Below are 25718 nucleotides of genomic sequence, written 5' to 3'. Positions count from 1 at the left end.
TGATTTTTCTGTAATGAAACTGCTCCGAACTGGCTATTCCATGGGCCTCTGGCTTTAGATTTCTTTCATGCAACCTGCCCGACATCCCTAGCTGAACGCTCGTACATGCCATGCAAGACCAGATGTTTGGTATTAGCTCAGACTGGGCAGGGCTGAAGCATGAGACTCTAGCAAAGAATTATCCACTACTGCAAAGAAAAAATTGATGTTGGTTTTGAAACGCAAACTTCAAAACAACTTGAAAAGAGTACCAAGAAAAGGGCTCGTCCGGGATTTGAACCCGGGACCTCTCGCACCCAAAGCGAGAATCATACCCCTAGACCAACGAGCCCTCAAAATCCTCTTACCTCTCAAAAGCTAATACCGGCTCTAAGCCCGCAATGAAGATCATGCTGGTATCTTTATGATGCTTGGTCTGTGAATACGCATGAAAGTCAGTCTCAACTTACCCTTTCTCAAACGATAGCACTATCATTTACAAGTGTCTCCTTTTATTCCGTCCCAGCTTTGGACACGTCTTACAGGAAGTCAGCCCTTATTTATATATTTCTTCAGTGGCTGAAGCTTAATGAGAAAGAGTAACAAGTTGTTCATAACAACATAAGAAACACATTGTGCATTTTCTCTCAAATACTCCTTCACTTTGTGCCAAAAGAAATACCAAGGTGAATACCTAGGCCACAGATTCAAGCTAAAGATCTTCCTGCTGAATGCAAGGCGCAATAAAAACTGCATATCGCTGGACTAAAGCATTCCTTGCATAGCCTCTAACATCATAACATAACTGAGCTGCTAGCAGCAAGCTAACCAATACCTTTCTGAAATGAGAATGACATGTGCTTATCTGCTCAATCAGTGCTCAATTATGCTCGATCAGGCGAGATTTAGAAAAGGTGGAAAGGGTCCAAGTGGATGCCCCTTCCTTTTTAGGGTGGGTCCTGCTGACTATCATAGGATTGCTTGTAAAAGTGGCCAGGGTCAGAGGAAAAGCTGCCAACACTTCTTAGCGTTCTCTATAGATGCAGCCATTTTCTGTGACTGTAATTTCGGCCTTTTCCCAGAAGTCTCTATTCTGCCTATGCAAATTAACAAAAGCAGTGCTTATTCCTCACTTGCTCAAATGTCCTTCCTGTCCAGAAAGCTCTGATTAAGCATGCTTATTTTCTTTTTCTGGGATATTTTAAATTGTTTCGCTGTCCAGTCTGTGGCAGTAGAAAGCTGCTTATGATGCCAGGTTTTGATGAATCCCCAAGGTACAAGTACAGAGGAATATATCAGTCTCTAGGATATGGAACTTTTAGCTAACACATCACAATATGTGATGCTTGCCAAGAAAACACTACATTCTGGAGCGCTGATGATCAGAACATTCTGCTCCTGAAGGATAGAAAAGACAGCTTGATTGAAATAAAGTCTGTTTATATTGACGCTCTCTCTCTCCCTATATATACATACATGCATACACACACACACACAGGTATGTCATGCATTTCTTCAGATTTGTTTCAACCATTTACCATTTATTGGAGAATCCCTACTTTTCAAGTGACTGCAAATGAAGTCATCTCTGGCACTTTTTGTGCAAAGTAAGAGACACACATGACACCTTTTTATAAAAGTCATCGGTTTCTTTGTTACTGTGTACTTTCAAAGCATGGGGCTTTCACACGTCAGGTAAACCTGATTACCACTACACAACAAAAGCAGATGCAGCTTTCTTATCTATGTCGTGATAGAACAGTTGTGAATTGAGTAGAAGAAGGGCCCTGATGTGATACTTATTACATGCAGCCTGTAAGATAGTCAAACATGCAGGCTAGGAAGGAAGATGCAAATATCAATGTATTAGAAAAACACCTAAAGGCGAGTGATATGCTTTCATTCATGCATGGCTAGGAAAAATCGCCATACTGTTGCAAACATTCTTACACCACCAACTGGAAATAAATGATTCTGACATTAAACGTAAAGGTGACAATGCATTTGTATCATCACCCTGAGAAGGATCATCTTGGAATTGAGCCGAGGGCCTCTGCACTCAAAGCCAGAAACACTCCACTAAAATAAGATTCCTGTTGGTGCCAACAATTCTCCATGTTAATGCTTGTTCTAGGTGAGCAGTGAACCGATTGCAGGGCTCTTTTGAAAGCAAGGTCTGAGAACCAACAGATACATCCACACGCCGATTACTTTAGTGTTTTGAGAGAATTCCCTTTCTTGGAACGAGATTGCATGAAATAATCTTCAGGGCTTGGACAATTCCATGGCAAAACGGCACCTATCAACATTGTAGCCAACACAATATAACAACTGTTTCTGCCCGGTTTCGAACCGGGGACCTTTCGCGTGTGAGGCGAACGTGATAACCACTACACTACAGAAACAGATACCTACAGTTGATTTTTCTGTAATGAAACTGCTCCGAACTGGCTATTCCATGGGCCTCTGGCTTTAGATTTCTTTCATGCAACCTGCCCGACATCCCTAGCTGGACGCTCGTACATGCCATGCAAGACCAGATGTTTGGTATTAGCTCAGACTGGGCAGGGCTGAAGCATGAGACTCTAGCAAAGAATTATCCACTACTGCAAAGAAAAAATTGATGTTGGTTTTGAAACGCAAACTTCAAAACAACTTGAAAAGAGTACCAAGAAAAGGGCTCGTCCGGGATTTGAACCCGGGACCTCTCGCACCCAAAGCGAGAATCATACCCCTCGACCAACGAGCCCTCAAAATCCTCTTACCTCTCAAAAGCTAATACCGGCTCTAAGCCCGCAATGAAGATCATGCTGGTATCTTTATGATGCTTGGTCTGTGAATACGCATGAAAGTCAGTCTCAACTTACCCTTTCTCAAACGATAGCACTATCATTTACAAGTGTCTCCTTTTATTCCGTCCCAGCTTTGGACACGTCTTACAGGAAGTCAGCCCTTATTTATATATTTCTTCAGTGGCTGAAGCTTAATGAGAAAGAGTAACAAGTTGTTCATAACAACATAAGAAACACATTGTGCATTTTCTCTTAAATACTCCTTCACTTTGTGCCAAAAGAAATACCAAGGTGAATACCTAGGCCACAGATTCAAGCTAAAGATCTTCCTGCTGAATGCAAGGCGCAATAAAAACTGCATATCGCTGGACTAAAGCATTCCTTGCATAGCCTCTAACATCATAACATAACTGAGCTGCTAGCAGCAAGCTAACCAATACCTTTCTGAAATGAGAATGACATGTGCTTATCTGCTCAATCAGTGCTCAATTATGCTCGATCAGGCGAGATTTAGAAAAGGTGGAAAGGGTCCAAGTGGATGCCCCTTCCTTTTTAGGGTGGGTCCTGCTGACTATCATAGGATTGCTTGTAAAAGTGGCCAGGGTCAGAGGAAAAGCTGCCAACACTTCTTAGCGTTCTCTATAGATGCAGCCATTTTCTGTGACTGTAATTTCGGCCTTTTCCCAGAAGTCTCTATTCTGCCTATGCAAATTAACAAAAGCAGTGCTTATTCCTCACTTGCTCAAATGTCCTTCCTGTCCAGAAAGCTCTGATTAAGCATGCTTATTTTCTTTTTCTGGGATATTTTAAATTGTTTCGCTGTCCAGTCTGTGGCAGTAGAAAGCTGCTTATGATGCCAGGTTTTGATGAATCCCCAAGGTACAAGTACAGAGGAATATATCAGTCTCTAGGATATGGAACTTTTAGCTAACACATCACAATATGTGATGCTTGCCAAGAAAACACTACATTCTGGAGCGCTGATGATCAGAACATTCTGCTCCTGAAGGATAGAAAAGACAGCTTGATTGAAATAAAGTCTGTTTATATTGACGCTCTCTCTCTCCCTATATATACATACATGCATACACACACACACACAGGTATGTCATGCATTTCTTCAGATTTGTTTCAACCATTTACCATTTATTGGAGAATCCCTACTTTTCAAGTGACTGCAAATGAAGTCATCTCTGGCACTTTTTGTGCAAAGTAAGAGACACACATGACACCTTTTTATAAAAGTCATCGGTTTCTTTGTTACTGTGTACTTTCAAAGCATGGGGCTTTCACACGTCAGGTAAACCTGATTACCACTACACAACAAAAGCAGATGCAGCTTTCTTATCTATGTCGTGATAGAACAGTTGTGAATTGAGTAGAAGAAGGGCCCTGATGTGATACTTATTACATGCAGCCTGTAAGATAGTCAAACATGCAGGCTAGGAAGGAAGATGCAAATATCAATGTATTAGAAAAACACCTAAAGGCGAGTGATATGCTTTCATTCATGCATGGCTAGGAAAAATCGCCATACTGTTGCAAACATTCTTACACCACCAACTGGAAATAAATGATTCTGACATTAAACGTAAAGGTGACAATGCATTTGTATCATCACCCTGAGAAGGATCATCTTGGAATTGAGCCGAGGGCCTCTGCACTCAAAGCCAGAAACACTCCACTAAAATAAGATTCCTGTTGGTGCCAACAATTCTCCATGTTAATGCTTGTTCTAGGTGAGCAGTGAACCGATTGCAGGGCTCTTTTGAAAGCAAGGTCTGAGAACCAACAGATACATCCACACGCCGATTACTTTAGTGTTTTGAGAGAATTCCCTTTCTTGGAACGAGATTGCATGAAATAATCTTCAGGGCTTGGACAATTCCATGGCAAAACGGCACCTATCAACATTGTAGCCAACACAATATAACAACTGTTTCTGCCCGGTTTCGAACCGGGGACCTTTCGCGTGTGAGGCGAACGTGATAACCACTACACTACAGAAACAGATACCTACAGTTGATTTTTCTGTAATGAAACTGCTCCGAACTGGCTATTCCATGGGCCTCTGGCTTTAGATTTCTTTCATGCAACCTGCCCGACATCCCTAGCTGGACGCTCGTACATGCCATGCAAGACCAGATGTTTGGTATTAGCTCAGACTGGGCAGGGCTGAAGCATGAGACTCTAGCAAAGAATTATCCACTACTGCAAAGAAAAAATTGATGTTGGTTTTGAAACGCAAACTTCAAAACAACTTGAAAAGAGTACCAAGAAAAGGGCTCGTCCGGGATTTGAACCCGGGACCTCTCGCACCCAAAGCGAGAATCATACCCCTCGACCAACGAGCCCTCAAAATCCTCTTACCTCTCAAAAGCTAATACCGGCTCTAAGCCCGCAATGAAGATCATGCTGGTATCTTTATGATGCTTGGTCTGTGAATACGCATGAAAGTCAGTCTCAACTTACCCTTTCTCAAACGATAGCACTATCATTTACAAGTGTCTCCTTTTATTCCGTCCCAGCTTTGGACACGTCTTACAGGAAGTCAGCCCTTATTTATATATTTCTTCAGTGGCTGAAGCTTAATGAGAAAGAGTAACAAGTTGTTCATAACAACATAAGAAACACATTGTGCATTTTCTCTTAAATACTCCTTCACTTTGTGCCAAAAGAAATACCAAGGTGAATACCTAGGCCACAGATTCAAGCTAAAGATCTTCCTGCTGAATGCAAGGCGCAATAAAAACTGCATATCGCTGGACTAAAGCATTCCTTGCATAGCCTCTAACATCATAACATAACTGAGCTGCTAGCAGCAAGCTAACCAATACCTTTCTGAAATGAGAATGACATGTGCTTATCTGCTCAATCAGTGCTCAATCAGGCTCGATCAGGCGAGATTTAGAAAAGGTGGAAAGGGTCCAAGTGGATGCCCCTTCCTTTTTAGGGTGGGTCCTGCTGACTATCATAGGATTGCTTGTAAAAGTGGCCAGGGTCAGAGGAAAAGCTGCCAACACTTCTTAGCGTTCTCTATAGATGCAGCCATTTTCTGTGACTGTAATTTCGGCCTTTTCCCAGAAGTCTCTATTCTGCCTATGCAAATTAACAAAAGCAGTGCTTATTCCTCACTTGCTCAAATGTCCTTCCTGTCCAGAAAGCTCTGATTAAGCATGCTTATTTTCTTTTTCTGGGATATTTTAAATTGTTTCGCTGTCCAGTCTGTGGCAGTAGAAAGCTGCTTATGATGCCAGGTTTTGATGAATCCCCAAGGTACAAGTACAGAGGAATATATCAGTCTCTAGGATATGGAACTTTTAGCTAACACATCACAATATGTGATGCTTGCCAAGAAAACACTACATTCTGGAGCGCTGATGATCAGAACATTCTGCTCCTGAAGGATAGAAAAGACAGCTTGATTGAAATAAAGTCTGTTTATATTGACGCTCTCTCTCTCCCTATATATACATACATGCATACACACACACACACAGGTATGTCATGCATTTCTTCAGATTTGTTTCAACCATTTACCATTTATTGGAGAATCCCTACTTTTCAAGTGACTGCAAATGAAGTCATCTCTGGCACTTTTTGTGCAAAGTAAGAGACACACATGACACCTTTTTATAAAAGTCATCGGTTTCTTTGTTACTGTGTACTTTCAAAGCATGGGGCTTTCACACGTCAGGTAAACCTGATTACCACTACACAACAAAAGCAGATGCAGCTTTCTTATCTATGTCGTGATAGAACAGTTGTGAATTGAGTAGAAGAAGGGCCCTGATGTGATACTTATTACATGCAGCCTGTAAGATAGTCAAACATGCAGGCTAGGAAGGAAGATGCAAATATCAATGTATTAGAAAAACACCTAAAGGCGAGTGATATGCTTTCATTCATGCATGGCTAGGAAAAATCGCCATACTGTTGCAAACATTCTTACACCACCAACTGGAAATAAATGATTCTGACATTAAACGTAAAGGTGACAATGCATTTGTATCATCACCCTGAGAAGGATCATCTTGGAATTGAGCCGAGGGCCTCTGCACTCAAAGCCAGAAACACTCCACTAAAATAAGATTCCTGTTGGTGCCAACAATTCTCCATGTTAATGCTTGTTCTAGGTGAGCAGTGAACCGATTGCAGGGCTCTTTTGAAAGCAAGGTCTGAGAACCAACAGATACATCCACACGCCGATTACTTTAGTGTTTTGAGAGAATTCCCTTTCTTGGAACGAGATTGCATGAAATAATCTTCAGGGCTTGGACAATTCCATGGCAAAACGGCACCTATCAACATTGTAGCCAACACAATATAACAACTGTTTCTGCCCGGTTTCGAACCGGGGACCTTTCGCGTGTGAGGCGAACGTGATAACCACTACACTACAGAAACAGATACCTACAGTTGATTTTTCTGTAATGAAACTGCTCCGAACTGGCTATTCCATGGGCCTCTGGCTTTAGATTTCTTTCATGCAACCTGCCCGACATCCCTAGCTGAACGCTCGTACATGCCATGCAAGACCAGATGTTTGGTATTAGCTCAGACTGGGCAGGGCTGAAGCATGAGACTCTAGCAAAGAATTATCCACTACTGCAAAGAAAAAATTGATGTTGGTTTTGAAACGCAAACTTCAAAACAACTTGAAAAGAGTACCAAGAAAAGGGCTCGTCCGGGATTTGAACCCGGGACCTCTCGCACCCAAAGCGAGAATCATACCCCTAGACCAACGAGCCCTCAAAATCCTCTTACCTCTCAAAAGCTAATACCGGCTCTAAGCCCGCAATGAAGATCATGCTGGTATCTTTATGATGCTTGGTCTGTGAATACGCATGAAAGTCAGTCTCAACTTACCCTTTCTCAAACGATAGCACTATCATTTACAAGTGTCTCCTTTTATTCTGTCCCAGCTTTGGACACGTCTTACAGGAAGTCAGCCCTTATTTATATATTTCTTCAGTGGCTGAAGCTTAATGAGAAAGAGTAACAAGTTGTTCATAACAACATAAGAAACACATTGTGCATTTTCTCTTAAATACTCCTTCACTTTGTGCCAAAAGAAATACCAAGGTGAATACCTAGGCCACAGATTCAAGCTAAAGATCTTCCTGCTGAATGCAAGGCGCATTAAAAACTGCATATCGCTGGACTAAAGCATTCCTTGCATAGCCTCTAACATCATAACATAACTGAGCTGCTAGCAGCAAGCTAACCAATACCTTTCTGAAATGAGAATGACATGTGCTTATCTGCTCAATCAGTGCTCAATCAGGCTCGATCAGGCGAGATTTAGAAAAGGTGGAAAGGGTCCAAGTGGATGCCCCTTCCTTTTTAGGGTGGGTCCTGCTGACTATCATAGGATTGCTTGTAAAAGTGGCCAGGGTCAGAGGAAAAGCTGCCAACACTTCTTAGCGTTCTCTATAGATGCAGCCATTTTCTGTGACTGTAATTTCGGCCTTTTCCCAGAAGTCTCTATTCTGCCTATGCAAATTAACAAAAGCAGTGCTTATTCCTCACTTGCTCAAATGTCCTTCCTGTCCAGAAAGCTCTGATTAAGCATGCTTATTTTCTTTTTCTGGGATATTTTAAATTGTTTCGCTGTCCAGTCTGTGGCAGTAGAAAGCTGCTTATGATGCCAGGTTTTGATGAATCCCCAAGGTACAAGTACAGAGGAATATATCAGTCTCTAGGATATGGAACTTTTAGCTAACACATCACAATATGTGATGCTTGCCAAGAAAACACTACATTCTGGAGCGCTGATGATCAGAACATTCTGCTCCTGAAGGATAGAAAAGACAGCTTGATTGAAATAAAGTCTGTTTATATTGACGCTCTCTCTCTCCCTATATATACATACATGCATACACACACACACACAGGTATGTCATGCATTTCTTCAGATTTGTTTCAACCATTTACCATTTATTGGAGAATCCCTACTTTTCAAGTGACTGCAAATGAAGTCATCTCTGGCACTTTTTGTGCAAAGTAAGAGACACACATGACACCTTTTTATAAAAGTCATCGGTTTCTTTGTTACTGTGTACTTTCAAAGCATGGGGCTTTCACACGTCAGGTAAACCTGATTACCACTACACAACAAAAGCAGATGCAGCTTTCTTATCTATGTCGTGATAGAACAGTTGTGAATTGAGTAGAAGAAGGGCCCTGATGTGATACTTATTACATGCAGCCTGTAAGATAGTCAAACATGCAGGCTAGGAAGGAAGATGCAAATATCAATGTATTAGAAAAACACCTAAAGGCGAGTGATATGCTTTCATTCATGCATGGCTAGGAAAAATCGCCATACTGTTGCAAACATTCTTACACCACCAACTGGAAATAAATGATTCTGACATTAAACGTAAAGGTGACAATGCATTTGTATCATCACCCTGAGAAGGATCATCTTGGAATTGAGCCGAGGGCCTCTGCACTCAAAGCCAGAAACACTCCACTAAAATAAGATTCCTGTTGGTGCCAACAATTCTCCATGTTAATGCTTGTTCTAGGTGAGCAGTGAACCGATTGCAGGGCTCTTTTGAAAGCAAGGTCTGAGAACCAACAGATACATCCACACGCCGATTACTTTAGTGTTTTGAGAGAATTCCCTTTCTTGGAACGAGATTGCATGAAATAATCTTCAGGGCTTGGACAATTCCATGGCAAAACGGCACCTATCAACATTGTAGCCAACACAATATAACAACTGTTTCTGCCCGGTTTCGAACCGGGGACCTTTCGCGTGTGAGGCGAACGTGATAACCACTACACTACAGAAACAGATACCTACAGTTGATTTTTCTGTAATGAAACTGCTCCGAACTGGCTATTCCATGGGCCTCTGGCTTTAGATTTCTTTCATGCAACCTGCCCGACATCCCTAGCTGAACGCTCGTACATGCCATGCAAGACCAGATGTTTGGTATTAGCTCAGACTGGGCAGGGCTGAAGCATGAGACTCTAGCAAAGAATTATCCACTACTGCAAAGAAAAAATTGATGTTGGTTTTGAAACGCAAACTTCAAAACAACTTGAAAAGAGTACCAAGAAAAGGGCTCGTCCGGGATTTGAACCCGGGACCTCTCGCACCCAAAGCGAGAATCATACCCCTCGACCAACGAGCCCTCAAAATCCTCTTACCTCTCAAAAGCTAATACCGGCTCTAAGCCCGCAATGAAGATCATGCTGGTATCTTTATGATGCTTGGTCTGTGAATACGCATGAAAGTCAGTCTCAACTTACCCTTTCTCAAACGATAGCACTATCATTTACAAGTGTCTCCTTTTATTCCGTCCCAGCTTTGGACACGTCTTACAGGAAGTCAGCCCTTATTTATATATTTCTTCAGTGGCTGAAGCTTAATGAGAAAGAGTAACAAGTTGTTCATAACAACATAAGAAACACATTGTGCATTTTCTCTTAAATACTCCTTCACTTTGTGCCAAAAGAAATACCAAGGTGAATACCTAGGCCACAGATTCAAGCTAAAGATCTTCCTGCTGAATGCAAGGCGCAATAAAAACTGCATATCGCTGGACTAAAGCATTCCTTGCATAGCCTCTAACATCATAACATAACTGAGCTGCTAGCAGCAAGCTAACCAATACCTTTCTGAAATGAGAATGACATGTGCTTATCTGCTCAATCAGTGCTCAATTAGGCTCGATCAGGCGAGATTTAGAAAAGGTGGAAAGGGTCCAAGTGGATGCCCCTTCCTTTTTAGGGTGGGTCCTGCTGACTATCATAGGATTGCTTGTAAAAGTGGCCAGGGTCAGAGGAAAAGCTGCCAACACTTCTTAGCGTTCTCTATAGATGCAGCCATTTTCTGTGACTGTAATTTCGGCCTTTTCCCAGAAGTCTCTATTCTGCCTATGCAAATTAACAAAAGCAGTGCTTATTCCTCACTTGCTCAAATGTCCTTCCTGTCCAGAAAGCTCTGATTAAGCATGCTTATTTTCTTTTTCTGGGATATTTTAAATTGTTTCGCTGTCCAGTCTGTGGCAGTAGAAAGCTGCTTATGATGCCAGGTTTTGATGAATCCCCAAGGTACAAGTACAGAGGAATATATCAGTCTCTAGGATATGGAACTTTTAGCTAACACATCACAATATGTGATGCTTGCCAAGAAAACACTACATTCTGGAGCGCTGATGATCAGAACATTCTGCTCCTGAAGGATAGAAAAGACAGCTTGATTGAAATAAAGTCTGTTTATATTGACGCTCTCTCTCTCCCTATATATACATACATGCATACACACACACACACAGGTATGTCATGCATTTCTTCAGATTTGTTTCAACCATTTACCATTTATTGGAGAATCCCTACTTTTCAAGTGACTGCAAATGAAGTCATCTCTGGCACTTTTTGTGCAAAGTAAGAGACACACATGACACCTTTTTATAAAAGTCATCGGTTTCTTTGTTACTGTGTACTTTCAAAGCATGGGGCTTTCACACGTCAGGTAAACCTGATTACCACTACACAACAAAAGCAGATGCAGCTTTCTTATCTATGTCGTGATAGAACAGTTGTGAATTGAGTAGAAGAAGGGCCCTGATGTGATACTTATTACATGCAGCCTGTAAGATAGTCAAACATGCAGGCTAGGAAGGAAGATGCAAATATCAATGTATTAGAAAAACACCTAAAGGCGAGTGATATGCTTTCATTCATGCATGGCTAGGAAAAATCGCCATACTGTTGCAAACATTCTTACACCACCAACTGGAAATAAATGATTCTGACATTAAACGTAAAGGTGACAATGCATTTGTATCATCACCCTGAGAAGGATCATCTTGGAATTGAGCCGAGGGCCTCTGCACTCAAAGCCAGAAACACTCCACTAAAATAAGATTCCTGTTGGTGCCAACAATTCTCCATGTTAATGCTTGTTCTAGGTGAGCAGTGAACCGATTGCAGGGCTCTTTTGAAAGCAAGGTCTGAGAACCAACAGATACATCCACACGCCGATTACTTTAGTGTTTTGAGAGAATTCCCTTTCTTGGAACGAGATTGCATGAAATAATCTTCAGGGCTTGGACAATTCCATGGCAAAACGGCACCTATCAACATTGTAGCCAACACAATATAACAACTGTTTCTGCCCGGTTTCGAACCGGGGACCTTTCGCGTGTGAGGCGAACGTGATAACCACTACACTACAGAAACAGATACCTACAGTTGATTTTTCTGTAATGAAACTGCTCCGAACTGGCTATTCCATGGGCCTCTGGCTTTAGATTTCTTTCATGCAACCTGCCCGACATCCCTAGCTGAACGCTCGTACATGCCATGCAAGACCAGATGTTTGGTATTAGCTCAGACTGGGCAGGGCTGAAGCATGAGACTCTAGCAAAGAATTATCCACTACTGCAAAGAAAAAATTGATGTTGGTTTTGAAACGCAAACTTCAAAACAACTTGAAAAGAGTACCAAGAAAAGGGCTCGTCCGGGATTTGAACCCGGGACCTCTCGCACCCAAAGCGAGAATCATACCCCTAGACCAACGAGCCCTCAAAATCCTCTTACCTCTCAAAAGCTAATACCGGCTCTAAGCCCGCAATGAAGATCATGCTGGTATCTTTATGATGCTTGGTCTGTGAATACGCATGAAAGTCAGTCTCAACTTACCCTTTCTCAAACGATAGCACTATCATTTACAAGTGTCTCCTTTTATTCTGTCCCAGCTTTGGACACGTCTTACAGGAAGTCAGCCCTTATTTATATATTTCTTCAGTGGCTGAAGCTTAATGAGAAAGAGTAACAAGTTGTTCATAACAACATAAGAAACACATTGTGCATTTTCTCTTAAATACTCCTTCACTTTGTGCCAAAAGAAATACCAAGGTGAATACCTAGGCCACAGATTCAAGCTAAAGATCTTCCTGCTGAATGCAAGGCGCATTAAAAACTGCATATCGCTGGACTAAAGCATTCCTTGCATAGCCTCTAACATCATAACATAACTGAGCTGCTAGCAGCAAGCTAACCAATACCTTTCTGAAATGAGAATGACATGTGCTTATCTGCTCAATCAGTGCTCAATCAGGCTCGATCAGGCGAGATTTAGAAAAGGTGGAAAGGGTCCAAGTGGATGCCCCTTCCTTTTTAGGGTGGGTCCTGCTGACTATCATAGGATTGCTTGTAAAAGTGGCCAGGGTCAGAGGAAAAGCTGCCAACACTTCTTAGCGTTCTCTATAGATGCAGCCATTTTCTGTGACTGTAATTTCGGCCTTTTCCCAGAAGTCTCTATTCTGCCTATGCAAATTAACAAAAGCAGTGCTTATTCCTCACTTGCTCAAATGTCCTTCCTGTCCAGAAAGCTCTGATTAAGCATGCTTATTTTCTTTTTCTGGGATATTTTAAATTGTTTCGCTGTCCAGTCTGTGGCAGTAGAAAGCTGCTTATGATGCCAGGTTTTGATGAATCCCCAAGGTACAAGTACAGAGGAATATATCAGTCTCTAGGATATGGAACTTTTAGCTAACACATCACAATATGTGATGCTTGCCAAGAAAACACTACATTCTGGAGCGCTGATGATCAGAACATTCTGCTCCTGAAGGATAGAAAAGACAGCTTGATTGAAATAAAGTCTGTTTATATTGACGCTCTCTCTCTCCCTATATATACATACATGCATACACACACACACACAGGTATGTCATGCATTTCTTCAGATTTGTTTCAACCATTTACCATTTATTGGAGAATCCCTACTTTTCAAGTGACTGCAAATGAAGTCATCTCTGGCACTTTTTGTGCAAAGTAAGAGACACACATGACACCTTTTTATAAAAGTCATCGGTTTCTTTGTTACTGTGTACTTTCAAAGCATGGGGCTTTCACACGTCAGGTAAACCTGATTACCACTACACAACAAAAGCAGATGCAGCTTTCTTATCTATGTCGTGATAGAACAGTTGTGAATTGAGTAGAAGAAGGGCCCTGATGTGATACTTATTACATGCAGCCTGTAAGATAGTCAAACATGCAGGCTAGGAAGGAAGATGCAAATATCAATGTATTAGAAAAACACCTAAAGGCGAGTGATATGCTTTCATTCATGCATGGCTAGGAAAAATCGCCATACTGTTGCAAACATTCTTACACCACCAACTGGAAATAAATGATTCTGACATTAAACGTAAAGGTGACAATGCATTTGTATCATCACCCTGAGAAGGATCATCTTGGAATTGAGCCGAGGGCCTCTGCACTCAAAGCCAGAAACACTCCACTAAAATAAGATTCCTGTTGGTGCCAACAATTCTCCATGTTAATGCTTGTTCTAGGTGAGCAGTGAACCGATTGCAGGGCTCTTTTGAAAGCAAGGTCTGAGAACCAACAGATACATCCACACGCCGATTACTTTAGTGTTTTGAGAGAATTCCCTTTCTTGGAACGAGATTGCATGAAATAATCTTCAGGGCTTGGACAATTCCATGGCAAAACGGCACCTATCAACATTGTAGCCAACACAATATAACAACTGTTTCTGCCCGGTTTCGAACCGGGGACCTTTCGCGTGTGAGGCGAACGTGATAACCACTACACTACAGAAACAGATACCTACAGTTGATTTTTCTGTAATGAAACTGCTCCGAACTGGCTATTCCATGGGCCTCTGGCTTTAGATTTCTTTCATGCAACCTGCCCGACATCCCTAGCTGAACGCTCGTACATGCCATGCAAGACCAGATGTTTGGTATTAGCTCAGACTGGGCAGGGCTGAAGCATGAGACTCTAGCAAAGAATTATCCACTACTGCAAAGAAAAAATTGATGTTGGTTTTGAAACGCAAACTTCAAAACAACTTGAAAAGAGTACCAAGAAAAGGGCTCGTCCGGGATTTGAACCCGGGACCTCTCGCACCCAAAGCGAGAATCATACCCCTCGACCAACGAGCCCTCAAAATCCTCTTACCTCTCAAAAGCTAATACCGGCTCTAAGCCCGCAATGAAGATCATGCTGGTATCTTTATGATGCTTGGTCTGTGAATACGCATGAAAGTCAGTCTCAACTTACCCTTTCTCAAACGATAGCACTATCATTTACAAGTGTCTCCTTTTATTCCGTCCCAGCTTTGGACACGTCTTACAGGAAGTCAGCCCTTATTTATATATTTCTTCAGTGGCTGAAGCTTAATGAGAAAGAGTAACAAGTTGTTCATAACAACATAAGAAACACATTGTGCATTTTCTCTTAAATACTCCTTCACTTTGTGCCAAAAGAAATACCAAGGTGAATACCTAGGCCACAGATTCAAGCTAAAGATCTTCCTGCTGAATGCAAGGCGCAATAAAAACTGCATATCGCTGGACTAAAGCATTCCTTGCATAGCCTCTAACATCATAACATAACTGAGCTGCTAGCAGCAAGCTAACCAATACCTTTCTGAAATGAGAATGACATGTGCTTATCTGCTCAATCATTCTCGATCAGGCGAGATTTAGAAAAGGTGGAAAGGGTCCAAGTGGATGCCCCTTCCTTTTTAGGGTGGGTCCTGCTGACTATCATAGGATTGCTTGTAAAAGTGGCCAGGGTCAGAGGAAAAGCTGCCAACACTTCTTAGCGTTCTCTATAGATGCAGCCATTTTCTGTGACTGTAATTTCGGCCTTTTCCCAGAAGTCTCTATTCTGCCTATGCAAATTAACAAAAGCAGTGCTTATTCCTCACTTGCTCAAATGTCCTTCCTGTCCAGAAAGCTCTGATTAAGCATGCTTATTTTCTTTTTCTGGGATATTTTAAATTGTTTCGCTGTCCAGTCTGTGGCAGTAGAAAGCTGCTTATGATGCCAGGTTTTGATGAATCCCCAAGGTACAAGTACAGAGGAATATATCAGTCTCTAGGATATGGAACTTTTAGCTAACACATCACAATATGTGATGCTTGCCAAGAAAACACTACATTCTGGAGCGCTGATGATCAGAACATTCTGCTCCTGAAGGATAGAAAAGACAGCTTGATTGAAATAAAGTCTGTTTATATTGACGCTCTCTCTCTCCCTATATATACATACATGCATACACACACACACACAGGTATGTCATGCATTTCTTCAGATTTGTTTCAACCATTTACCATTTATTGGAGAATCCCTACTTTTCAAGTGACTGCAAATGAAGTCATCTCTGGCACTTTTTGTGCAAAGTAAGAGACACACATGACACCTTTTTATAAAAGTCATCGGTTTCTTTGTTACTGTGTACTTTCAAAGCATGGGGCTTTCACACGTCAGGTAAACCTGATTACCACTACACAACAAAAGCAGATGCAGCTTTCTTATCTATGTCGTGATAGAACAGTTGTGAATTGAGTAGAAGAAGGGCCCTGATGTGATACTTATTACATGCAGCCTGTAAGATAGTCAAACATGCAGGCTAGGAAGGAAGATGCAAATATCAATGTATTAGAAAAACACCTAAAGGCGAGTGATATGCTTTCATTCATGCATGGCTAGGAAAAATCGCCATACTGTTGCAAACATTCTTACACCACCAACTGGAAATAAATGATTCTGACATTAAACGTAAAGGTGACAATGCATTTGTATCATCACCCTGAGAAGGATCATCTTGGAATTGAGCCGAGGGCCTCTGCACTCAAAGCCAGAAACACTCCACTAAAATAAGATTCCTGTTGGTGCCAACAATTCTCCATGTTAATGCTTGTTCTAGGTGAGCAGTGAACCGATTGCAGGGCTCTTTTGAAAGCAAGGTCTGAGAACCAACAGATACATCCACACGCCGATTACTTTAGTGTTTTGAGAGAATTCCCTTTCTTGGAACGAGATTGCATGAAATAATCTTCAGGGCTTGGACAATTCCATGGCAAAACGGCACCTATCAACATTGTAGCCAACACAATATAACAACTGTTTCTGCCCGGTTTCGAACCGGGGACCTTTCGCGTGTGAGGCGAACGTGATAACCACTACACTACAGAAACAGATACCTACAGTTGATTTTTCTGTAATGAAACTGCTCCGAACTGGCTATTCCATGGGCCTCTGGCTTTAGATTTCTTTCATGCAACCTGCCCGACATCCCTAGCTGAACGCTCGTACATGCCATGCAAGACCAGATGTTTGGTATTAGCTCAGACTGGGCAGGGCTGAAGCATGAGACTCTAGCAAAGAATTATCCACTACTGCAAAGAAAAAATTGATGTTGGTTTTGAAACGCAAACTTCAAAACAACTTGAAAAGAGTACCAAGAAAAGGGCTCGTCCGGGATTTGAACCCGGGACCTCTCGCACCCAAAGCGAGAATCATACCCCTAGACCAACGAGCCCTCAAAATCCTCTTACCTCTCAAAAGCTAATACCGGCTCTAAGCCCGCAATGAAGATCATGCTGGTATCTTTATGATGCTTGGTCTGTGAATACGCATGAAAGTCAGTCTCAACTTACCCTTTCTCAAACGATAGCACTATCATTTACAAGTGTCTCCTTTTATTCCGTCCCAGCTTTGGACACGTCTTACAGGAAGTCAGCCCTTATTTATATATTTCTTCAGTGGCTGAAGCTTAATGAGAAAGAGTAACAAGTTGTTCATAACAACATAAGAAACACATTGTGCATTTTCTCTTAAATACTCCTTCACTTTGTGCCAAAAGAAATACCAAGGTGAATACCTAGGCCACAGATTCAAGCTAAAGATCTTCCTGCTGAATGCAAGGCGCATTAAAAACTGCATATCGCTGGACTAAAGCATTCCTTGCATAGCCTCTAACATCATAACATAACTGAGCTGCTAGCAGCAAGCTAACCAATACCTTTCTGAAATGAGAATGACATGTGCTTATCTGCTCAATCAGTGCTCGATCAATCAGGCTCGATCAGGCTCGATCAGGCGAGATTTAGAAAAGGTGGAAAGGGTCCAAGTGGATGCCCCTTCCTTTTTAGGGTGGGTCCTGCTGACTATCATAGGATTGCTTGTAAAAGTGGCCAGGGTCAGAGGAAAAGCTGCCAACACTTCTTAGCGTTCTCTATAGATGCAGCCATTTTCTGTGACTGTAATTTCGGCCTTTTCCCAGAAGTCTCTATTCTGCCTATGCAAATTAACAAAAGCAGTGCTTATTCCTCACTTGCTCAAATGTCCTTCCTGTCCAGAAAGCTCTGATTAAGCATGCTTATTTTCTTTTTCTGGGATATTTTAAATTGTTTCGCTGTCCAGTCTGTGGCAGTAGAAAGCTGCTTATGATGCCAGGTTTTGATGAATCCCCAAGGTACAAGTACAGAGGAATATATCAGTCTCTAGGATATGGAACTTTTAGCTAACACATCACAATATGTGATGCTTGCCAAGAAAACACTACATTCTGGAGCGCTGATGATCAGAACATTCTGCTCCTGAAGGATAGAAAAGACAGCTTGATTGAAATAAAGTCTGTTTATATTGACGCTCTCTCTCTCCCTATATATACATACATGCATACACACACACACACAGGTATGTCATGCATTTCTTCAGATTTGTTTCAACCATTTACCATTTATTGGAGAATCCCTACTTTTCAAGTGACTGCAAATGAAGTCATCTCTGGCACTTTTTGTGCAAAGTAAGAGACACACATGACACCTTTTTATAAAAGTCATCGGTTTCTTTGTTACTGTGTACTTTCAAAGCATGGGGCTTTCACACGTCAGGTAAACCTGATTACCACTACACAACAAAAGCAGATGCAGCTTTCTTATCTATGTCGTGATAGAACAGTTGTGAATTGAGTAGAAGAAGGGCCCTGATGTGATACTTATTACATGCAGCCTGTAAGATAGTCAAACATGCAGGCTAGGAAGGAAGATGCAAATATCAATGTATTAGAAAAACACCTAAAGGCGAGTGATATGCTTTCATTCATGCATGGCTAGGAAAAATCGCCATACTGTTGCAAACATTCTTACACCACCAACTGGAAATAAATGATTCTGACATTAAACGTAAAGGTGACAATGCATTTGTATCATCACCCTGAGAAGGATCATCTTGGAATTGAGCCGAGGGCCTCTGCACTCAAAGCCAGAAACACTCCACTAAAATAAGATTCCTGTTGGTGCCAACAATTCTCCATGTTAATGCTTGTTCTAGGTGAGCAGTGAACCGATTGCAGGGCTCTTTTGAAAGCAAGGTCTGAGAACCAACAGATACATCCACACGCCGATTACTTTAGTGTTTTGAGAGAATTCCCTTTCTTGGAACGAGATTGCATGAAATAATCTTCAGGGCTTGGACAATTCCATGGCAAAACGGCACCTATCAACATTGTAGCCAACACAATATAACAACTGTTTCTGCCCGGTTTCGAACCGGGGACCTTTCGCGTGTGAGGCGAACGTGATAACCACTACACTACAGAAACAGATACCTACAGTTGATTTTTCTGTAATGAAACTGCTCCGAACTGGCTATTCCATGGGCCTCTGGCTTTAGATTTCTTTCATGCAACCTGCCCGACATCCCTAGCTGAACGCTCGTACATGCCATGCAAGACCAGATGTTTGGTATTAGCTCAGACTGGGCAGGGCTGAAGCATGAGACTCTAGCAAAGAATTATCCACTACTGCAAAGAAAAAATTGATGTTGGTTTTGAAACGCAAACTTCAAAACAACTTGAAAAGAGTACCAAGAAAAGGGCTCGTCCGGGATTTGAACCCGGGACCTCTCGCACCCAAAGCGAGAATCATACCCCTAGACCAACGAGCCCTCAAAATCCTCTTACCTCTCAAAAGCTAATACCGGCTCTAAGCCCGCAATGAAGATCATGCTGGTATCTTTATGATGCTTGGTCTGTGAATACGCATGAAAGTCAGTCTCAACTTACCCTTTCTCAAACGATAGCACTATCATTTACAAGTGTCTCCTTTTATTCCGTCCCAGCTTTGGACACGTCTTACAGGAAGTCAGCCCTTATTTATATATTTCTTCAGTGGCTGAAGCTTAATGAGAAAGAGTAACAAGTTGTTCATAACAACATAAGAAACACATTGTGCATTTTCTCTTAAATACTCCTTCACTTTGTGCCAAAAGAAATACCAAGGTGAATACCTAGGCCACAGATTCAAGCTAAAGATCTTCCTGCTGAATGCAAGGCGCATTAAAAACTGCATATCGCTGGACTAAAGCATTCCTTGCATAGCCTCTAACATCATAACATAACTGAGCTGCTAGCAGCAAGCTAACCAATACCTTTCTGAAATGAGAATGACATGTGCTTATCTGCTCAATCAGTGCTCAATCAGGCTCGATCAGGCGAGATTTAGAAAAGGTGGAAAGGGTCCAAGTGGATGCCCCTTCCTTTTTAGGGTGGGTCCTGCTGACTATCATAGGATTGCTTGTAAAAGTGGCCAGGGTCAGAGGAAAAGCTGCCAACACTTCTTAGCGTTCTCTATAGATGCAGCCATTTTCTGTGACTGTAATTTCGGCCTTTTCCCAGAAGTCTCTATTCTGCCTATGCAAATTAACAAAAGCAGTGCTTATTCCTCACTTGCTCAAATGTCCTTCCTGTCCAGAAAGCTCTGATTAAGCATGCTTATTTTCTTTTTCTGGGATATTTTAAATTGTTTCGCTGTCCAGTCTGTGGCAGTAGAAAGCTGCTTATGATGCCAGGTTTTGATGAATCCCCAAGGTACAAGTACAGAGGAATATATCAGTCTCTAGGATATGGAACTTTTAGCTAACACATCACAATATGTGATGCTTGCCAAGAAAACACTACATTCTGGAGCGCTGATGATCAGAACATTCTGCTCCTGAAGGATAGAAAAGACAGCTTGATTGAAATAAAGTCTGTTTATATTGACGCTCTCTCTCTCCCTATATATACATACATGCATACACACACACACACAGGTATGTCATGCATTTCTTCAGATTTGTTTCAACCATTTATTGGAGAATCCCTACTTTTCAAGTGACTGCAAATGAAGTCATCTCTGGCACTTTTTGTGCAAAGTAAGAGACACACATGACACCTTTTTATAAAAGTCATCGGTTTCTTTGTTACTGTGTACTTTCAAAGCATGGGGCTTTCACACGTCAGGTAAACCTGATTACCACTACACAACAAAAGCAGATGCAGCTTTCTTATCTATGTCGTGATAGAACAGTTGTGAATTGAGTAGAAGAAGGGCCCTGATGTGATACTTATTACATGCAGCCTGTAAGATAGTCAAACATGCAGGCTAGGAAGGAAGATGCAAATATCAATGTATTAGAAAAACACCTAAAGGCGAGTGATATGCTTTCATTCATGCATGGCTAGGAAAAATCGCCATACTGTTGCAAACATTCTTACACCACCAACTGGAAATAAATGATTCTGACATTAAACGTAAAGGTGACAATGCATTTGTATCATCACCCTGAGAAGGATCATCTTGGAATTGAGCCGAGGGCCTCTGCACTCAAAGCCAGAAACACTCCACTAAAATAAGATTCCTGTTGGTGCCAACAATTCTCCATGTTAATGCTTGTTCTAGGTGAGCAGTGAACCGATTGCAGGGCTCTTTTGAAAGCAAGGTCTGAGAACCAACAGATACATCCACACGCCGATTACTTTAGTGTTTTGAGAGAATTCCCTTTCTTGGAACGAGATTGCATGAAATAATCTTCAGGGCTTGGACAATTCCATGGCAAAACGGCACCTATCAACATTGTAGCCAACACAATATAACAACTGTTTCTGCCCGGTTTCGAACCGGGGACCTTTCGCGTGTGAGGCGAACGTGATAACCACTACACTACAGAAACAGATACCTACAGTTGATTTTTCTGTAATGAAACTGCTCAGAACTGGCTATTCCATGGGCCTCTGGCTTTAGATTTCTTTCATGCAACCTGCCCGACATCCCTAGCTGAACGCTCGTACATGCCATGCAAGACCAGATGTTTGGTATTAGCTCAGACTGGGCAGGGCTGAAGCATGAGACTCTAGCAAAGAATTATCCACTACTGCAAAGAAAAAATTGATGTTGGTTTTGAAACGCAAACTTCAAAACAACTTGAAAAGAGTACCAAGAAAAGGGCTCGTCCGGGATTTGAACCCGGGACCTCTCGCACCCAAAGCGAGAATCATACCCCTCGACCAACGAGCCCTCAAAATCCTCTTTCCTCTCAAAAGCTAATACCGGCTCTAAGCCCGCAATGAAGATCATGCTGGTATCTTTATGATGCTTGGTCTGTGAATACGCATGAAAGTCAGTCTCAACTTACCCTTTCTCAAACGATAGCACTATCATTTACAAGTGTCTCCTTTTATTCCGTCCCAGCTTTGGACACGTCTTACAGGAAGTCAGCCCTTATTTATATATTTCTTCAGTGGCTGAAGCTTAATGAGAAAGAGTAACAAGTTGTTCATAACAACATAAGAAACACATTGTGCATTTTCTCTTAAATACTCCTTCACTTTGTGCCAAAAGAAATACCAAGGTGAATACCTAGGCCACAGATTCAAGCTAAAGATCTTCCTGCTGAATGCAAGGCGCAATAAAAACTGCATATCGCTGGACTAAAGCATTCCTTGCATAGCCTCTAACATCATAACATAACTGAGCTGCTAGCAGCAAGCTAACCAATACCTTTCTGAAATGAGAATGACATGTGCTTATCTGCTCAATCAGTGCTCAATCAGGCTCAATCAGGCGAGATTTAGAAAAGGTGGAAAGGGTCCAAGTGGATGCCCCTTCCTTTTTAGGGTGGGTCCTGCTGACTATCATAGGATTGCTTGTAAAAGTGGCCAGGGTCAGAGGAAAAGCTGCCAACACTTCTTAGCGTTCTCTATAGATGCAGCCATTTTCTGTGACTGTAATTTCGGCCTTTTCCCAGAAGTCTCTATTCTGCCTATGCAAATTAACAAAAGCAGTGCTTATTCCTCACTTGCTCAAATGTCCTTCCTGTCCAGAAAGCTCTGATTAAGCATGCTTATTTTCTTTTTCTGGGATATTTTAAATTGTTTCGCTGTCCAGTCTGTGGCAGTAGAAAGCTGCTTATGATGCCAGGTTTTGATGAATCCCCAAGGTACAAGTACAGAGGAATATATCAGTCTCTAGGATATGGAACTTTTAGCTAACACATCACAATATGTGATGCTTGCCAAGAAAACACTACATTCTGGAGCGCTGATGATCAGAACATTCTGCTCCTGAAGGATAGAAAAGACAGCTTGATTGAAATAAAGTCTGTTTATATTGACGCTCTCTCTCTCCCTATATATACATACATGCATACACACACACACACAGGTATGTCATGCATTTCTTCAGATTTGTTTCAACCATTTACCATTTATTGGAGAATCCCTACTTTTCAAGTGACTGCAAATGAAGTCATCTCTGGCACTTTTTGTGCAAAGTAAGAGACACACATGACACCTTTTTATAAAAGTCATCGGTTTCTTTGTTACTGTGTACTTTCAAAGCATGGGGCTTTCACACGTCAGGTAAACCTGATTACCACTACACAACAAAAGCAGATGCAGCTTTCTTATCTATGTCGTGATAGAACAGTTGTGAATTGAGTAGAAGAAGGGCCCTGATGTGATACTTATTACATGCAGCCTGTAAGATAGTCAAACATGCAGGCTAGGAAGGAAGATGCAAATATCAATGTATTAGAAAAACACCTAAAGGCGAGTGATATGCTTTCATTCATGCATGGCTAGGAAAAATCGCCATACTGTTGCAAACATTCTTACACCACCAACTAGAAATAAATGATTCTGACATTAAACGTAAAGGTGACAATGCATTTGTATCATCACCCTGAGAAGGATCATCTTGGAATTGAGCCGAGGGCCTCTGCACTCAAAGCCAGAAACACTCCACTAAAATAAGATTCCTGTTGGTGCCAACAATTCTCCATGTTAATGCTTGTTCTAGGTGAGCAGTGAACCGATTGCAGGGCTCTTTTGAAAGCAAGGTCTGAGAACCAACAGATACATCCACACGCCGATTACTTTAGTGTTTTGAGAGAATTCCCTTTCTTGGAACGAGATTGCATGAAATAATCTTCAGGGCTTGGACAATTCCATGGCAAAACGGCACCTATCAACATTGTAGCCAACACAATATAACAACTGTTTCTGCCCGGTTTCGAACCGGGGACCTTTCGCGTGTGAGGCGAACGTGATAACCACTACACTACAGAAACAGATACCTACAGTTGATTTTTCTGTAATGAAACTGCTCCGAACTGGCTATTCCATGGGCCTCTGGCTTTAGATTTCTTTCATGCAACCTGCCCGACATCCCTAGCTGAACGCTCGTACATGCCATGCAAGACCAGATGTTTGGTATTAGCTCAGACTGGGCAGGGCTGAAGCATGAGACTCTAGCAAAGAATTATCCACTACTGCAAAGAAAAAATTGATGTTGGTTTTGAAACGCAAACTTCAAAACAACTTGAAAAGAGTACCAAGAAAAGGGCTCGTCCGGGATTTGAACCCGGGACCTCTCGCACCCAAAGCGAGAATCATACCCCTAGACCAACGAGCCCTCAAAATCCTCTTACCTCTCAAAAGCTAATACCGGCTCTAAGCCCGCAATGAAGATCATGCTGGTATCTTTATGATGCTTGGTCTGTGAATACGCATGAAAGTCAGTCTCAACTTACCCTTTCTCAAACGATAGCACTATCATTTACAAGTGTCTCCTTTTATTCTGTCCCAGCTTTGGACACGTCTTACAGGAAGTCAGCCCTTATTTATATATTTCTTCAGTGGCTGAAGCTTAATGAGAAAGAGTAACAAGTTGTTCATAACAACATAAGAAACACATTGTGCATTTTCTCTTAAATACTCCTTCACTTTGTGCCAAAAGAAATACCAAGGTGAATACCTAGGCCACAGATTCAAGCTAAAGATCTTCCTGCTGAATGCAAGGCGCATTAAAAACTGCATATCGCTGGACTAAAGCATTCCTTGCATAGCCTCTAACATCATAACATAACTGAGCTGCTAGCAGCAAGCTAACCAATACCTTTCTGAAATGAGAATGACATGTGCTTATCTGCTCAATCAGTGCTCAATCAGGCTCGATCAGGCGAGATTTAGAAAAGGTGGAAAGGGTCCAAGTGGATGCCCCTTCCTTTTTAGGGTGGGTCCTGCTGACTATCATAGGATTGCTTGTAAAAGTGGCCAGGGTCAGAGGAAAAGCTGCCAACACTTCTTAGCGTTCTCTATAGATGCAGCCATTTTCTGTGACTGTAATTTCGGCCTTTTCCCAGAAGTCTCTATTCTGCCTATGCAAATTAACAAAAGCAGTGCTTATTCCTCACTTGCTCAAATGTCCTTCCTGTCCAGAAAGCTCTGATTAAGCATGCTTATTTTCTTTTTCTGGGATATTTTAAATTGTTTCGCTGTCCAGTCTGTGGCAGTAGAAAGCTGCTTATGATGCCAGGTTTTGATGAATCCCCAAGGTACAAGTACAGAGGAATATATCAGTCTCTAGGATATGGAACTTTTAGCTAACACATCACAATATGTGATGCTTGCCAAGAAAACACTACATTCTGGAGCGCTGATGATCAGAACATTCTGCTCCTGAAGGATAGAAAAGACAGCTTGATTGAAATAAAGTCTGTTTATATTGACGCTCTCTCTCTCCCTATATATACATACATGCATACACACACACACACAGGTATGTCATGCATTTCTTCAGATTTGTTTCAACCATTTACCATTTATTGGAGAATCCCTACTTTTCAAGTGACTGCAAATGAAGTCATCTCTGGCACTTTTTGTGCAAAGTAAGAGACACACATGACACCTTTTTATAAAAGTCATCGGTTTCTTTGTTACTGTGTACTTTCAAAGCATGGGGCTTTCACACGTCAGGTAAACCTGATTACCACTACACAACAAAAGCAGATGCAGCTTTCTTATCTATGTCGTGATAGAACAGTTGTGAATTGA

General features: G+C 41.7%; 16 non-coding genes across 16 annotated transcripts; all 16 read right to left on the bottom strand.

The window, feature by feature from the left end:
- Positions 1–259: 259 nt before the first annotated feature.
- Positions 260–331, bottom strand: TRNAP-UGG (transfer RNA proline (anticodon UGG)). The gene has a single exon. It is a non-coding gene; the product is annotated as a tRNA-Pro (tRNA).
- Positions 332–2311: 1980 nt separating this feature from the next.
- Positions 2312–2384, bottom strand: TRNAV-CAC (transfer RNA valine (anticodon CAC)). The gene has a single exon. It is a non-coding gene; the product is annotated as a tRNA-Val (tRNA).
- Positions 2385–4708: 2324 nt separating this feature from the next.
- On the bottom strand, positions 4709–4781 carry TRNAV-CAC (transfer RNA valine (anticodon CAC)). Its single transcript has one exon. It is a non-coding gene; the product is annotated as a tRNA-Val (tRNA).
- A 2324-nt stretch (positions 4782–7105) lies between these two features.
- TRNAV-CAC (transfer RNA valine (anticodon CAC)) lies at positions 7106–7178 on the bottom strand. The gene has a single exon. It is a non-coding gene; the product is annotated as a tRNA-Val (tRNA).
- Positions 7179–7450: 272 nt separating this feature from the next.
- On the bottom strand, positions 7451–7522 carry TRNAP-UGG (transfer RNA proline (anticodon UGG)). The gene has a single exon. It is a non-coding gene; the product is annotated as a tRNA-Pro (tRNA).
- Positions 7523–9502: 1980 nt separating this feature from the next.
- TRNAV-CAC (transfer RNA valine (anticodon CAC)) lies at positions 9503–9575 on the bottom strand. The gene has a single exon. It is a non-coding gene; the product is annotated as a tRNA-Val (tRNA).
- Positions 9576–11899: 2324 nt separating this feature from the next.
- Positions 11900–11972, bottom strand: TRNAV-CAC (transfer RNA valine (anticodon CAC)). The gene has a single exon. It is a non-coding gene; the product is annotated as a tRNA-Val (tRNA).
- Positions 11973–12244: 272 nt separating this feature from the next.
- On the bottom strand, positions 12245–12316 carry TRNAP-UGG (transfer RNA proline (anticodon UGG)). Its single transcript has one exon. It is a non-coding gene; the product is annotated as a tRNA-Pro (tRNA).
- Positions 12317–14296: 1980 nt separating this feature from the next.
- On the bottom strand, positions 14297–14369 carry TRNAV-CAC (transfer RNA valine (anticodon CAC)). Its single transcript has one exon. It is a non-coding gene; the product is annotated as a tRNA-Val (tRNA).
- A 2313-nt stretch (positions 14370–16682) lies between these two features.
- On the bottom strand, positions 16683–16755 carry TRNAV-CAC (transfer RNA valine (anticodon CAC)). Its single transcript has one exon. It is a non-coding gene; the product is annotated as a tRNA-Val (tRNA).
- A 272-nt stretch (positions 16756–17027) lies between these two features.
- On the bottom strand, positions 17028–17099 carry TRNAP-UGG (transfer RNA proline (anticodon UGG)). The gene has a single exon. It is a non-coding gene; the product is annotated as a tRNA-Pro (tRNA).
- Positions 17100–19093: 1994 nt separating this feature from the next.
- On the bottom strand, positions 19094–19166 carry TRNAV-CAC (transfer RNA valine (anticodon CAC)). Its single transcript has one exon. It is a non-coding gene; the product is annotated as a tRNA-Val (tRNA).
- Positions 19167–19438: 272 nt separating this feature from the next.
- TRNAP-UGG (transfer RNA proline (anticodon UGG)) lies at positions 19439–19510 on the bottom strand. The gene has a single exon. It is a non-coding gene; the product is annotated as a tRNA-Pro (tRNA).
- A 1973-nt stretch (positions 19511–21483) lies between these two features.
- On the bottom strand, positions 21484–21556 carry TRNAV-CAC (transfer RNA valine (anticodon CAC)). Its single transcript has one exon. It is a non-coding gene; the product is annotated as a tRNA-Val (tRNA).
- Positions 21557–23880: 2324 nt separating this feature from the next.
- On the bottom strand, positions 23881–23953 carry TRNAV-CAC (transfer RNA valine (anticodon CAC)). The gene has a single exon. It is a non-coding gene; the product is annotated as a tRNA-Val (tRNA).
- Positions 23954–24225: 272 nt separating this feature from the next.
- On the bottom strand, positions 24226–24297 carry TRNAP-UGG (transfer RNA proline (anticodon UGG)). The gene has a single exon. It is a non-coding gene; the product is annotated as a tRNA-Pro (tRNA).
- Positions 24298–25718: the final 1421 nt, after the last annotated feature.

Source organism: Triturus cristatus, chromosome 8, assembly GCF_964204655.1.
Source record: "Triturus cristatus chromosome 8, aTriCri1.1, whole genome shotgun sequence".
NCBI classification, from domain to species: Eukaryota; Metazoa; Chordata; class Amphibia; order Caudata; family Salamandridae; genus Triturus; species Triturus cristatus.
Note: the sequence above shows the minus strand (reverse complement) of the source record. Positions and strands in the feature narration are given on the sequence as shown.